The sequence below is a fragment of the Gambusia affinis genome, linkage group LG08 (assembly GCF_019740435.1).
Source record: "Gambusia affinis linkage group LG08, SWU_Gaff_1.0, whole genome shotgun sequence".
Classification (NCBI taxonomy): domain Eukaryota; kingdom Metazoa; phylum Chordata; class Actinopteri; order Cyprinodontiformes; family Poeciliidae; genus Gambusia; species Gambusia affinis.
The window spans coordinates 20015558-20030353 of NC_057875.1; the positions used below are offsets into that span (position 1 = coordinate 20015558).

General features: G+C 40.1%; 1 long non-coding RNA gene across 2 annotated transcripts; it reads right to left on the minus strand.

Annotated features, from left to right (window-relative positions):
• Positions 1-8327: 8327 nt before the first annotated feature.
• On the minus strand, positions 8328-10839 carry LOC122835761. Of its 2 annotated transcripts, none has more exons than XR_006371350.1 (3): positions 9890-10839; positions 9672-9777; positions 8328-9491 (listed from the first exon to the last, which is right to left on the minus strand). It is a non-coding gene; the product is annotated as an uncharacterized LOC122835761 (long non-coding RNA). The 2 variants fall into 2 exon arrangements; XR_006371351.1 differs by having other exon boundaries at positions 9466-9483.
• Positions 10840-14796: the final 3957 nt, after the last annotated feature.

Below are 14796 nucleotides of genomic sequence, written 5' to 3' on the forward strand. Positions count from 1 at the left end.
CTAAGAGCTGATATTTCACAGAAATGTCATATTATTGCAGCACCAGTTGGCGTGTTTAGTAGCAGGAGTAGGTGTGTTTTGTTGTGTACGCAGCTGCAGCAGGGTATTATTATATATTTGAACAATTTGCAGTGTCTAATGAATTGTCTTGTTTAAATGCTTGTTGATGCAATTTACATGTTTTCTTGTGTCATTTATAGCAAACATGGAGTGCAAATGGGGGGAAGTCCCAGACAAGATGGAAGAGTACTGTGTGGAATGCAATATGCTTCACTGTAATGCTTCAGAGAACATCATTGACATGGTAAACAACTAAACTGTACAACTTAACGCTTCAAACACATTACACTTGCTAACTCATAACTCAGCCAAACTTTGTTATTGTGACAAGCCTGGCCATAGTAAAGAAGAGACTGTGCTGTTTTTTACAGGATCCCCCTGGCGTGCAGCTGTATGTGTCTGTGAAGGTGGTGGTGCTCAACGGCATTCGCCTCAACAAGTACAAGGTGTCAGCGAGGCAGCAACTCCCTGGAGGGTTTGCACTCACACCTGTACAACGCCATTCCCTCGCAGAGATGCGGAATTATGCAGTTCCAAGTGAGGATGAGCAGTTTTAACATATAAAAACAAATTCTGACGGCTCTAGTGCCTTCCTCTGTGTTTGCTCACGCAGCATCAGACGTACAGTATGGGCCATAAGGGCCAAAAGAGACACGAATGCGTGTCCTGGTCCTTTACACGCCAACGGTCGTGTCTTTCAGGTTTATCTGATTGCGTTTGCGGTGCAGTGGAACAACCGGATGGAGTCCCTCAGGGTTGCAGGTGGACACGGCCGGCAGACCTGGTGCATGGACCCGCGGCAGATTCAACGCATGAATCAGCAGGTTGAGGTGCTGTTTGGTAGAGAGCATGTTCTCGAACCCAACTTTGTTGCTCCAATGCCCTACCCTGCTGAGTACAAAGACCCGGACGAGGAAGAGCTTCTTGGGGTGGAGTACGCCATGTGTCAGTCGACCAGCTTCGCTGCAACAATTACTACGCCCAGCAAGGTAAACGATCTAGAAACAGAAATATGCTAACTAAGCTGTTAAATCTTTCTAAGTGAAACGTGAGGTAAATACATGTGATTTGAAGTCTACTGTTGGCTTTTGCGACTGCATAGACGTGTTGGTAAAAAGCCCATTTTATACTTTGCAGTTGAGGAAGAGCAGAGCCGTGACGAAGAGGAGACGGCTGAACAGAGCGAAGAGGAGGAGGAGCTGGCAGATGAAGGAGTGGCTGTGTGCGGAGAGTCAGAGGAGGATCCAATGGACGCCGTCAGTGGGAAACACGCCATCCTCACTCGGTCAGAACAGGTGGAGGAAGAGGACAGCCCCGCCCTGCAGGATGTTCTCATGACTCAGAGCCACCTGCAGCTCCCTGGGCTGCAGGAAGTGGAAGCCTTGGCCTTGCTCCTTCTCCACCTGGCCGATGACACAGACCGTCACCTGGTGCTGGCAGACTTCAGGATGAAGATTGTCTCCGCGGTCAGTGCTTTGCATGACCACTACAGGTCAGCTGCCAACTTTGTAAAACAATATGAGTCTCGGTGGGGCTACACCCTGTTTGGCTGATGCCTGGGAGCCGACACACCTGAGACCAGGGCGGCCCAAAAGACAAAGTTTTCTTGGATGAGGTACCCTCAGGCGGCACGTGTTACTGAAGACAGCCGTCTGTTGTACCTCATCATCAAGATGCTTAAGAACCGGCCGCCAGCCTGTCGTCTCACCTCCCCCACCAAGGTCACCACAGCTATCAAAGGGCAGTACAAACGCATTGTAGACCGAGTCAGAGACGACACCATCCTGAACAGTCTCTCCATTCCTCTACCCAACTTGAACTCCAAATCCATCTCCACCTTCATTGCACGGGAGGAGAAGAAGGCCAACTTCAGGGCGACTGTCATCCCTAAAGTGAAGCTCCACCGCAGAGTGCTGTCTGACGCACCAATGCCAGCCGCTCCAACGCTCCCGGCTTCCCTGCCAGCTCCAAGCCGACCTCAGGTCCAGTACCTGAGCCTTCCTCATGTGGCTGGGGAAAGGCATGGCCAGAAGCAGAGGTAAGCTGTTTCAGAAATATGGACCCTTTATTGAAATAGGTGGATTTATCAGCTGCATATTTAAACTATCTATAGACAACTATGTGTGTTGGTGAGGTTTTATGATATTCCTCATGAATATAGAAAGTCATCACCACATTTATTTTTATTTCTACAGGTTAGGAGAACCACAGAGGAACATCCAGCCCAAACCCCCGGTGGCCACTTACATCCCCCCCAGAGTGTCTGCAGCCCCGGTCCTGGTCGTTGTTCCTGCTCAGCCACAGGCGCCGTCTATGATGCTCTGTGGAACCTGCAGCGTTCAGAGCTTCGTACCTTCAGCTCCACCTCCTGCGCTGACAGCCAGGCCAACCAAGCCTCATAAATCCTTGAGGCCTTGCGGGGCCTGCAAAGTACCCCAGTGTGGTGGACAGAAAAAACGATACACACCCTCCAAAAACAAAACTGCTGGAAGTAGCCAAAAAATATTTAGCTTTTGCCCAGCAACAAGGAGATCCACCACTTCTGGTTTTGAAGGCATTGTTTACGACAGCTTTGAGCATTTCAAGAGGTTTGTAGACAGTGAACTTGAAAAGAAACAAATAAACTAAAGAGTTTGTGTTTTGGGGGGAGAGACTACATTGGCCAGAAATCTCCCCAAAATAATCATTTAAAAAAAATTGGTTATATTTTTTGTGACTTTTGTTTGTCTCATTGTTATTTATGTTATATTTGTGTATATTTTATTTGTTTTTTTTATTTAATTATCTTTTAATTTATTTGTGGTTGAAGAAATAAAACTTTTCATAAATATAAATACTATGTCTAATTCAAATTATATTTAGATCATTTTGTTTTGGTTCCCCAGTAAACGAGTCCAGAATAATCAGCATCTCATTGTGTTCATCTGCATGTGACATATATATCAAGTTCCTGACAGTGAGGAGAAAAAGCAGGTGTAGTCAGTTTTTTAGCCTGATAGTCACTAGAAACAGCAACATACAGGTAAAAATAAATATCAGTTTATTCAATAGATTTAACAAATTTCATTAAAGTCAAAAGCAAATACTTTTGAATTACTTGCGTAGAAAAAAAAGAAAGGAAAGAAAAATAAATTCTATATACACCAGCCTTTCTCAATACTTACAAAATAAATGTATACATTATATTATCTTCCAACTATTTATTGTCTTATAGCGTTGAATGTAATGTTACCACTGGTCCACTGATATGAACAAACTACAGTTCGATCAAATAGCACATAAAAACAGTTTCTTAAAAAAATTACTTGAATTGTTAAATATGCCTTTAAACATGTATCAAAGTTCATCAATTGATACTTAAAGATATTATGTAAAACACATCACAATTAAAAGTATTTGACTTTTTCTTATGCAACTCATGTTATTTTAGCAAATATGAATTATAATCTGTAATACACTATATTGCCGATAGGTGGCAGTAAATGGCTTCAAAGTAGTCTGAAGCTAGAATATGAGCTAGAACACGTTTTGTGGTCACTTTACTGACTAAACTCAGTTTTCTTTTCAATATTTTTCAAGAATTAGTTTTCATCTATGGCTAATTTTTTGATTCCTGTTTATCTGGATCCGGAAGAAGTTTGTTTTTTGAGATAAAATTTCGTTCTTTTTCTTGCTGCGAATCTCCGGTGAGTTCTGTGCTATAATTAGCTTCGTTAGCTATCGATTAGCCACAAGCTAATATTTTGCTGTTATGTAATAAAAGTTATATTGCGAATTTAATTTTATAGTTTCAATGTTAAAATGAAAAAAAACCCCAAAACAATCGGAGATACTTGTTTATGGGTAAGAATGCATGTTCTATACATGATGTTTTGTATGTGAATTAGCAATGCTTATTATGACCAACTCACAAAAGGCTATTCTGCTAATATTGCGCCTTTTCTGTCATGATTTGATGAGGGGAGGTGATGCAAAAACGCTGATGAACCGGGTAGAATAAGATGATGGAGATTTAATGACAAATAATGGTACCACACAGGTCCAAACAGTTCCAAACTCCTGGCAGCACAGCAGAGCGGAATACAAAAGGCTCAGCACTGGTAGCAACAGATTCAACGAAGGACTGAGAAGACTGCACACGACAAATGACTGCTTAGTCATACTTAGGACCCGACAAAGACACACAGGTGACACTAAATACACGGGATATAATCAGGGAATGAGACACACCTGGGAGCTAATCAAGGGGAGACAGTACAGCGCAGAGACTCAGGAACAGAGAAAATAAACATACACAGAGAACTCAAAAAAACACAGACCACGACAGTACCCCCCCTCAAGGGCGGCTTCAAGACGCCCAAAACAGTCCAAAAACTCAAAACACAACAAGGGTGGGCGGAGGCACAGGAGGCCAAGGGTCCAAAACACAAAGAAAAAAAAAAACTACCCACAGGGTGGGCGAGGCGGAACGCCCGGGGAAGGTCGGGCGGGCGTCCAAGGCGGAACGGGAATGTCCGCGGCGCTGAGGGCGACGTGGAGTCTCTGGGGCCGCACGGGGGCGGCAGCTAGGAGGAAGCACTGGGGAAAACGCCAGGAGGAAGCACTGGGGAAAACGCCAGGAGGAAGCACTGGGGAAAACGCCAGGAGGAAGCACTGGGGAAAACGCCAGGAGGAAGCACTGGGGAAAACACTGATGAACCGGGTAGAATAAGATGATGGAGGTTTAATGACAAATAATGGTACCACACAGGTCCAAACAGTTCCAAACTCCAGGCAGCACAGCAGAGCGGAATACAAAAGGCTCAGCACTAATAGCAACAGATTCAACGAAGGACTGAGAAGACGGCACACTAGGAAGAGACGTTAGGACCCGATGAAGACAAAGACACACGGGAGGTAATCAGGGAATGAGACACACCTGGGAGCTAATCAAGGGGAGACAGGACAGCACAGAGACTCAGGAACACAGAAAACTCGAAATAAACATACACAGAGAACTCAAAAAACAGACCATGACATTTTCTTGTTGAAATGCTGATACTGATGAAGTTTTTAGTGACAGTGAGTTATTTATTCCACTGTATGGAATTTAAGAGTGCTAAAAAAAGATATTGATGTCAATTCAGTGAGTAATATTTTGTGATGTTTTGTTGAACTAAAAGACAAAAGTTATTTATCACAACTGGAAATAATTTTATCTACACGGAGTGAGGAGATAAAATTTCACTGAAGTGACTTAGAATGCATATAACACTATAGTGAAAAATGTTTCAGCTATATGCAGGTTGTTTTTTTTAAGAGAGAATGCATGAAGAACAGTGAGCCAGGATCCACAAGAGCGGATTATTCACATTGTGTCCACTACCATCCCAAAGAAGAACCTTCTTCTGTTTCTCTAGATCGGAGGGATTGCACATATTAACACTACAGGGTAGCTACAGAATAGGCCTGTCACAATAGCAAATTTTGCTGAGCGATTAATTGTCTCAAAAACTATTGCGATAGATGATAGTATTGTTTGAAGACCTTTTTACACTGATTTAATGGAATGACGTAACAATGCATGCGATTTCTTGCAAAAGAACACTTTACACTGGAACTGATCAAATAAACAGAAAAAACAAAAATAAAATGGATTCTCAGTGTCCTCTAACAAAAATTTACTTGAATAAAAACACCAAAGTGTAAATAAATACTACATTCAACCAGAAGAGTACAGATTATGAAGTCTGCATACCAAATTGCCCTTCAGTAATCATTAGATTTAAATAGAGAAGATGGGCACATCTGACTACCTGATGCAATAGTTTACACTACACGTCAGTTCACACGTACATTTTCCCCTTACGACAATCTTGGAACATTGATGTTGCTAGATTAGCTGTGTGAAGCTGACACCCCACCCACGTCAAAAAATTCAGCAAATAGTCTGAATGGTTAGTGCTCCGTTTGTGCAGGTTTGTGCCGTTAAAATTTTCGTTTGAGCAGTTTTGGTTTCTGAGATATTAAAAATTATTTTTTAGGTCATCTAGAGTTCACCATCCCCCCATATCGCTCCAAAACAAACCAAAGTGGGCTACTTCGTTAGTGCTCCGTTTGTGCAGGTTTGTGCCATTGAAATTTTTGTTTGTGCAGCTTTTGTCTTTGAGATATTAAAAATAATTTTTTAGGTCATCTAGAGTTCACCGTCACCCCATCATGCGCCAAAACAAACCAAAGTGGGCTAGTTCGTTAGTGCTCCGTTTGTGCAGGTTTGTGCAGTTGAAATTTTTGTTTGTCCAGCTTTCGTTTTCGAGATATTAAAAGTTATAATTTTGGCCGATGATGTCACCGTCACCCCATCTTGCGCCAAAACAAACCAAAGTGGGCTAGTTCGTTAGTGCTCCGTTTGTGCAGGTTTGTGCCGTTGAAATTTTCGTTTGTGCAGCTTTCGTCTTTGAGATATTAAAAGTTATAATTTTGGCCGATGACGTCACCGTCATCCCATCTTGCGCCAAAACAAACCAAAGTGGGCTAGTTCGTTAGAGCTCCGTTTGTGCAGGTTTGTGCCGTTGAAATTTTCGTTTGGGCAGTTTTCGTTTTCGAGATATTAAAAGTTATAATTTTGGCCGATGACGTCACCGTCACCCATCTTGCGCCAAAACAAACCAAAGTGGGCTAGTTCGTTAGTGCTCCGTTTGTGCAGGTTTGTGCCGTTGAAATTTTCGTTTGTGCAGCTTTCGTCTTTGAGATATTAAAAGTTATAATTTTGGCCGATGACGTCACCGTCACCCCATCTTGCGCCAAAACAAACCAAAGTGGGCTAGTTCGTTAGTGCTCCGTTTGTGCAGGTTTGTGCCGTTGAAATTTTCGTTTGTGCAGTTTTTGTTTTCGAGATATTAAAAGTTATAATTTTGGCCGATGACGTCACCGTCACCCCATCTTGCGCCAAAACAAACCAAAGTGGGCTAGTTCGTTAGTGCTCCGTTTGTGCAGGTTTATGCCGTTGAAATTTTCGTTTGTGCAGCTTTCGTCTTTGAGATATTAAAAGTTATAATTTTGGCCGATGACGTCACCGTCACCCCATCTTGCGCCAAAACAAACCAAAGTGGGCTAGTTCGTTAGTGCTCCGTTTGTGCAGGTTTGTGCCGTTGAAATTTTCGTTTGTGCAGTTTTCGTCTTTGAGATATTAAAAGTTATAATTTTGGCCGATGACGTCACCGTCACCCCATCTTGCGCCAAAACAAACCAAAGTGGGCTAGTTTGTTAGTGCTCGTTTGTGCAGGTTTGTGCAGTTGAAAATTTTGTTTGTGCAACTTTCGTTTTCGAGATATTAAAAGTTATAATTTTGGCCGATGACATCACCGTCACCCTATCATGTTCCAAAACAAACCAAAGTGGGCTACTTCTTTTAATTCTTCAGATTTTCAGCTGTTGTACAATGTGTACGTTTTGTTTTGAACTTCTATAAAGACTTTGAACAAGAAAAAATGTGTCTCATTTCAAGTAATGTTTCAAGATAGCAATGTTTTCTCACGAACGTAGCGTTCTCTCCACAATAATTGAATCCTGCTAATAAAGGACATGCAGCCCTGACCCTAACGTAATGTGTATAATCTGTTCAAATGTGCTTTGATTTCGGAGGTGGTCTGAACAATTATATTTACATTGTTGACGTACTGTCTGCTGATTATGCAGCAAACGTGTAAAAAATATACATTAGCCTATAACGGTTCAAAAAATAGAAAAAAAAAAATCCACAGCCAATTTGCTAGTTGCTTGAGCAAAGTTTTTGCAGAGTAAAACGGAAATGTGTCATTGGTTCAAAGTTCATCCAAGTAATGCACTTAATATTTAGTAAATATATTTTCAATGCAACGACTTTCATTTCATCCAATTTCTTACATTAAATGCGTATGGGCTTCAAGGATTTTGAAAAGCTCCACATGTTTTGCGAACTTTGACATAGTTCTCACACATCTGGGATTGGCTCCACCCACACTGTAGTGAGCCCCCTCGTCCACCACCCCCGATCTTGTTTTGGCGGCAGAGCAAGTGTAATTTCAACCTCTTGTTAATATTCTAGCGGTCTCAAATCGTTTTGTATAAGTCATTTTTGGAATTTTTTCAACCCCGATTTTGATTTTTGAACAAGGTAAGTAAATTAATGCTCAGGTTTCACATAAAATATTGACTCAATACAATCCATCCCCATAAAAACAGAGAGGATGTATGCAGGGCTAGCTTATATATGCATTTATTTAAATTCACAACTTATATTAAGTCGATATTTCAAACCTTTTGAAACATAGCGAGGCATCATCTTGCAGCCTTTACATTTATATTGAATCATTAACACTTAAGCATATGCACAAAGGGCACATCTTCTGAATTCAATTAAAAAATTTATTCCAAAGGAAAATTAAAATTTAACAGGTACTTACATTTTCAAGTAACAATGCATTATTGAATTATATATTTTCTTAATTAGCTTAAATGTTAGAAATTAAACTGGGAAAACCAACTTGATATTTTTAAATTCAAGACTATTTTAAGTGTGCAGACACTGCTAGAATACAATTTGTGGCTTCTTTGAAATCATGTAGGCACTAATTATTTTAAGCAATGCTAATCAAAGCCTTTTTATTTTTTAACTAGATGCCTCGACAGCCAGCGGTAGACAGAGAGTCTCTTTTCGCAGTTCTCTGCAACTCAAAAGAGGCCATTCTAGAAAACGGCCATATAGCCACTCCAGCTGCCGCTGTCTGGACAGAGATAAGTCAGCAGTTGGGAAATAAAATGTCTGCAAAAAGTCTGTACACATTTGTAAAGCTGAACAGACACAACATCTGGTCATGCTTGGAAGTTAATCAAGGAAGTGATCCTGAAAGCCCTGTGGACACAGTTTGACTCAAGACACCACTTCTCCTGGTCAATGTTCAGATTTTCAGCTCGACGTTCCATTTGAAGAATGGATTAAATTTATACCACAAAAAGTTGAATATCTGAATAACAAGTTTTCATCATCTGGTAAAAGGAATTACACAATTTTAAAACCTGGCACATGGAGTCATATAATTAATGATCTGGTTTGGAAAAAGTTGAAAAGCACTTGTACATTTGTATTACAAAGAGCAAAGGTTTATCCAACAGTCACTAGTAAGTACATTGACATCACAGGTTTCTGTAAAGAGTGTCAAAGTCGTGTTAAAATGACATGTGACAGAGCCAACGGTCAACAGCCCAATGGTGCTCCAGTGTTCCATTGAAGGCGCCGACATCTCCCTGCACACTGGCCAGTCCAAAAGATTCATGTCAGTAACCCTTCGTGCACAGATTTCAGAAGAGTTGTGTGAGGGCAGGATGGAACCATCTGTATGGAGGTCAGCAAAGGCATCAGAGTTGATGGATATTGGAGATCCTGAGCCAAGTCACCTTCCAAACCTGGCAACCTTACGAAAAGCCAAGCAGGAGAGAATAGATTTGGAGTTAGGCGACAAAGACCCTGTTCTATCTTTGCAGTTATTAAAGTATAGCACACCCAACAGTGACAGTATAAGAGACATTGGTCTGGATAAATTATTTTGTCACTATTGGAGTCAAACTCAGATACATGTTTATAAGGCACTGACCAAAAAATGTCCCTCAGTAGTTTGCTTTGATGCAACTGGTTCAGTTGTCAGAAAACTGGCAAGACCAAATGGTACATCTGGCCACATCTTCTTATACCAAGGTGTTCTGAAGGGAGACAACTGTTCAGTCCCAGTCGTACAAATGCTATCAGAAAGGCATGACATTAACGCTATTGCAACATGGCTGACAGAATGGCTTCGTGCAGGCGCAGCTGTACCAAAAGAAGCTGCGAGTGACTTTTCCCTGGCTATTCTTGGTGCTCTGGTGAAGGCCTTCACTCCTTGTCCTAACCTGAAATCATACATTGATGAATGCTTCCATGTGCTACTTGGGAACCAGTCTGCAAAACTTCCTCCCTGTTATATCAGGGTTGATGTTGCCCACTGCATAAAGATGGTCTGCCAGTGGGACTGCCTGAAAAACAAGTCACACCGTGTCAAAGACTTCTTTGTCAGGGGAATAGCAAAGCTTCTTCAGGGACAAAGCTTGGACCATGCAAAGCAGCTAAAACATGCCATCACTGTTGTGGCTCTCAGTGAGGCAGAAGGTGATGACAGTTCTGGAACCCCTCTTGAATCAGAGAGGTGCAAAAAATACCTGAAAACCCAGATTGCAGAAGACTCCATCATCATTCCAGATGAAGACACAAAGGAAGTTCATCAAGTAGATCCATGTAATGACATCCAGACTGACCTACGAGACTGGGTGTCAAACATTTGTGAGGAGAGCAGGACACATGCTGCAGCCAATGGGGATAGGGATAACATTCATTTCCTCCCTGAGATTGTGCCACACATTATAAGACTTGCAAGTTACTTACCACTGTGGACAGGAATAATGGTTCCCCTCTTCAAAAGCACCAGTCTCACAGCAAGCTCAGGCAATGTTGAAGCCGAATTCAAAAATGTAAAACATGGCCTGTTCAAACATGAGAACTTGCCCATTCGAGTGGATCGCTTAATTTCTCGGCACCTTTCCTTCATCGAAGGAAATATGCGGATTTGCTCTGCCAAAGCAAAAAGAGAGGAGGAACAAGTTACATCAGCAGACGTTGCAGAAGCTAATCCTGCGTCAGTAATTACACACAATGCTGAAGAAAAAACAAAAATGGATTCTAGCGATTTAATGGAATCTGATCCCGCCAGAAACCTTTCCACAGCAGATGAAAACGTGATTAAAACTGGAGAGTACAAATTCTTCCACCCAAAAAGAGGAAGAGGACTTCATACCTGAGTTCCTGCACTGAATGGCTCCATGCAGATACATCATCTGGGGCCAAAAGAGTAAAAGTGGGACTATTAAAAAATGGAAACATGCATCAGCCTGTTAAAGTTGGTAAACTGTCAATCTCTGTGTTAAACACCTGCTCCTTCGATGCCTTTTGTCAGTGCTTATGCTGTACTTTCTGTGACAGCTATGCATTTCAAAATGTTGTCATGAATAACAGTGACAACCCTCTCCTGCAGCTGGTGAAGTCCATTACTACAGATGGTGTGACCCCAAGGACATACTTGCAGAGGGCAGATCTGCTTAGTTCAATGTTTGCAAAAACACAGTTAAGGTCTGGCACTCACCAAATCGATGCTCAGTGCAATATCGCCACTGTTATTGGGAAGACAATGAGAAATGTGTCAAGTGTTTACCTCTCAAAACACTGCTCTTCACAATACTGCCACCTAAACAAAGGAATGACCAGGGAAGTACCATTTGTTTCACCAGACATTTCTGTCCTGAAGAATTCTGGTATGGCTCAGCTTCACACTTCCTATAAAAAAAGGACTCTTCCTTCCACAGTCTCCCTGCCTCAGACCACTGCAGAATGAATCAGAATGTCCAGCAGAATTAAAAACAGGAGCCAGCACTTCAGGAAATGCTCTCTGTGCAGGAACCATTACTCACAACTACAGTATCGGCGAAATAGCATGGATTGACACAGACCTTCCAAATTCAACTGAATTTGCTTTGAATTAATTTCCCTCCATTATGGTTCTGCAAGGAAAAAAATTTACTTTGAGAGCAGTCATCGCTTTCAGGGGAAGCGACGACTGAAAGCGACCAAAGATGGCCTGGGACATTACACTGCATACTGCCGGAGAGCTCCATTTGTATGGTGTAACGCTAATTGAGGCTAGGCGCCTGACTACGGCCAATTATGGCAATCAGACAGGTTCGGCCGAGGAGCCCGTGTGTGAATAAACACCATCCGACAAAAGGTAAAGTTGAGTTATTATATTTTAATGTATACTTTCTTTTATATATATATTTAGGAAGGTATTGAATAATAATAATATTTTCTTATAAATATAAACAATAAACACAACAAGAAACAACAATAACACATAACAAATAAACCCTGATGAGACACAAGAGGTTTTCTTTCTCTCATTCAAGTCCGTTTCTTTCTCTTTTCTTTTTCTTTTAAGGTGATTAATGATTCACCAACAATCGTCCAACTGGTGTTAGTCCGTAATCCAAGGGGAAAGAAAAAATAATTAAAGGTCCGGGGAAAGAGAAAAAATGTTTTTTTGGTTCTAGTACGTCCTACCGCAAAGCTGCGGTGATCCGGTGGTAGCTCGCCATCCTGACTTGAAACCGTGGGGGGGAAAAAACCTGACCTAGACGAGGTCATAGATAAAATAAAAATTAGCATTTAACCAGGGTTAAACTGCTATTCAACAATTAAACATTCAAAAACATACTTAACTAACCAAATAATAATAGTCAGGAATCATTTAAATAAGTTTCCAAGTTAATATCACAGATCAAATAAAGTCAGACAAAATATCAAAATAAAGTCAGACAAGGTATCAAAGTAAAGTCAGACAAGTTTTCAAAATAAAGTGCACTTTTAAATTCTATGAAATTTTAATTGACGTTGTCAATTAAAATTAATTCACTTAAATAATACTTTGATAAGTATTTAATTGGTCTCGAGTTTTGTTGCGCAACTACTGAAACCTATCAGTACAAATTTCCATTGGCCGTTCACAAATCAAAAGAAAAATAACTAAAAGTATCCCTAAAGGACGAAATCAAAAGGCTTCTATAACATTTTAACGGCATATGGTTCATTCGGCCACATAATTAACAAACAAAAATGGTTTTTTAGACCGCAAAACCATTTAAAACGCCGATATACAAATCATAAGTGGGCGTGTCGCCATAGAGTTTCTACTTTTAAAATAAACAACAATTTGACAGGGAATTAGCAACTCACCGTCGAGTAGTGGTCACAACATGCTCAAAGTAATCCTTTGGCAGCTTTAATTTGAGTTGATGTTGCGATATGGTTCAGCGATTTAGAGAAACGCCGACAGAAACAGCTAGCCCTGGTAACAGCAGCAACAGCCATGGAGTAGGATCAGAGCTCACCTTCAACCCAAAACTTAAAGGGTGACTTCTCGTTTGACCCGCCAAAATAAAATACGGGTAGTTATTTTATGCCGGTTACAATGGGAGCTTTTTGATGACCTGGCAAATGTTGTGAAGACAGTGTCTGAAAAGAAGAAAATACTGCCACATGCAGTGTTATACACAGCAGATCTGTGAGGGGGAAATAAAGGGCGAGAAAGTTTGAAGACCAGATCAAAGGCAAAAAGTTTCATGCCATGTTTACATACTCCTGACCAGAATTAATTTTTTTCCTTTTTGCAAGTTATTATGGAAGCCCATTTCCACCATGAAAGAAAAAATAAAAGACCAACAGGAAGTCATAATTTTGACTTTAAAAGTCATAATTATGAGATTCGAAATCATGACTTTCACAGTAGAAATTATGACTTTGAATTTCAAAATTATGACAGTCATAACTTTGACTTTAAAAGTTGAAATTATGACTTCAAGTTGGTCTTATTTTTTCTTTAATGGTGGAAATGGGCTTCCATATTATGACAAATGTTCCATATTTTGACTTTCAACAGTTTTGAGCTCTGCCTAAAGCTCAAATGAAAGGAGTTTTCTACTCAAGACAGGAGAAATTTCAGATTATCAAGGCACTGTTTGTTGTTGTTTAAATTGTTAAAGTTCATTGTTCAAATCAACACAGTTTCTTATTTGACTGTATAATTAAATTGCATTTTCAAAACAGTCACTTTCATGGTTCATTACTTCTCAATTAGGATAGAAACCCTTTGCCTCACACTACAGATATTTGGGTGTGTCAATAGCAAACCATGAGGCACATGCAACTTCATAAAAAAACAAAAAGACAATTACCAGAAATATTGTCTTACTCTAACTGTATACACGATTTATAATACCTTTTCTACCAAAACATAGCAACATCAATTGCATAAAAACGACACCGAAAACAAGACTTACATGACAGGAATGTCTTCTTCTTCTTCTTCTTGATTTTATTGGCGGTTGGCAACAAACTTTAAGTAGCATTACCGCCACTTACTGGTATGGAGTGTGGTTCGAGATGGACTATCAATTTATATAAATACTTGTATACTCCTACACATACTATTAATAGATAAATTAAATAAATAAATTTCATATTTATATATGCATACATACTCTCATCCATTTTTATACATATCTTTATAATCCACCCCTCTAGATCATGCATACATTCACACACACACCTACTATAATCAAATTCTTTGAAATAATTTAGTTTTCTTTAAATATTTAATAATTATTTGTATATGTTTACTCCCCAAATTCTTCCTCAAAATATCTAACAAATTAATCTTTTCCTTAATACATTCAAACTCTCTTCTCATACATCTTCTTTCTTTTTCATACTTATGGCATTCTAACATAACATGTTCTATTGTTTCATATTTGTCACAGTATTCACATTTTCCATTAATATGCTTTTGTATTTTTAAAAGTGTATAATTAAGTCCTGTATGCCCAAATCTTAATCTTGTTATCACCCTTCCCTCCTTTCTATTTCTTCTTCCATTTCTTTTCTCTCCTACTATTTTCTGAATTTTATAAAACCATCTTCCTGTTTTTTCTTCATCCCACCTTTTTTGCAATTTTTCCATCAGTTTTTCTTTAACCATACTCTTTCCCTCAGATTTACTTATTTTAACTGCAAAACTAATAGGATTATGAATTGCCCTCTTTGCCATTTTATCTGCCCTCTCGTTTCCTTCTACCCCAATATGT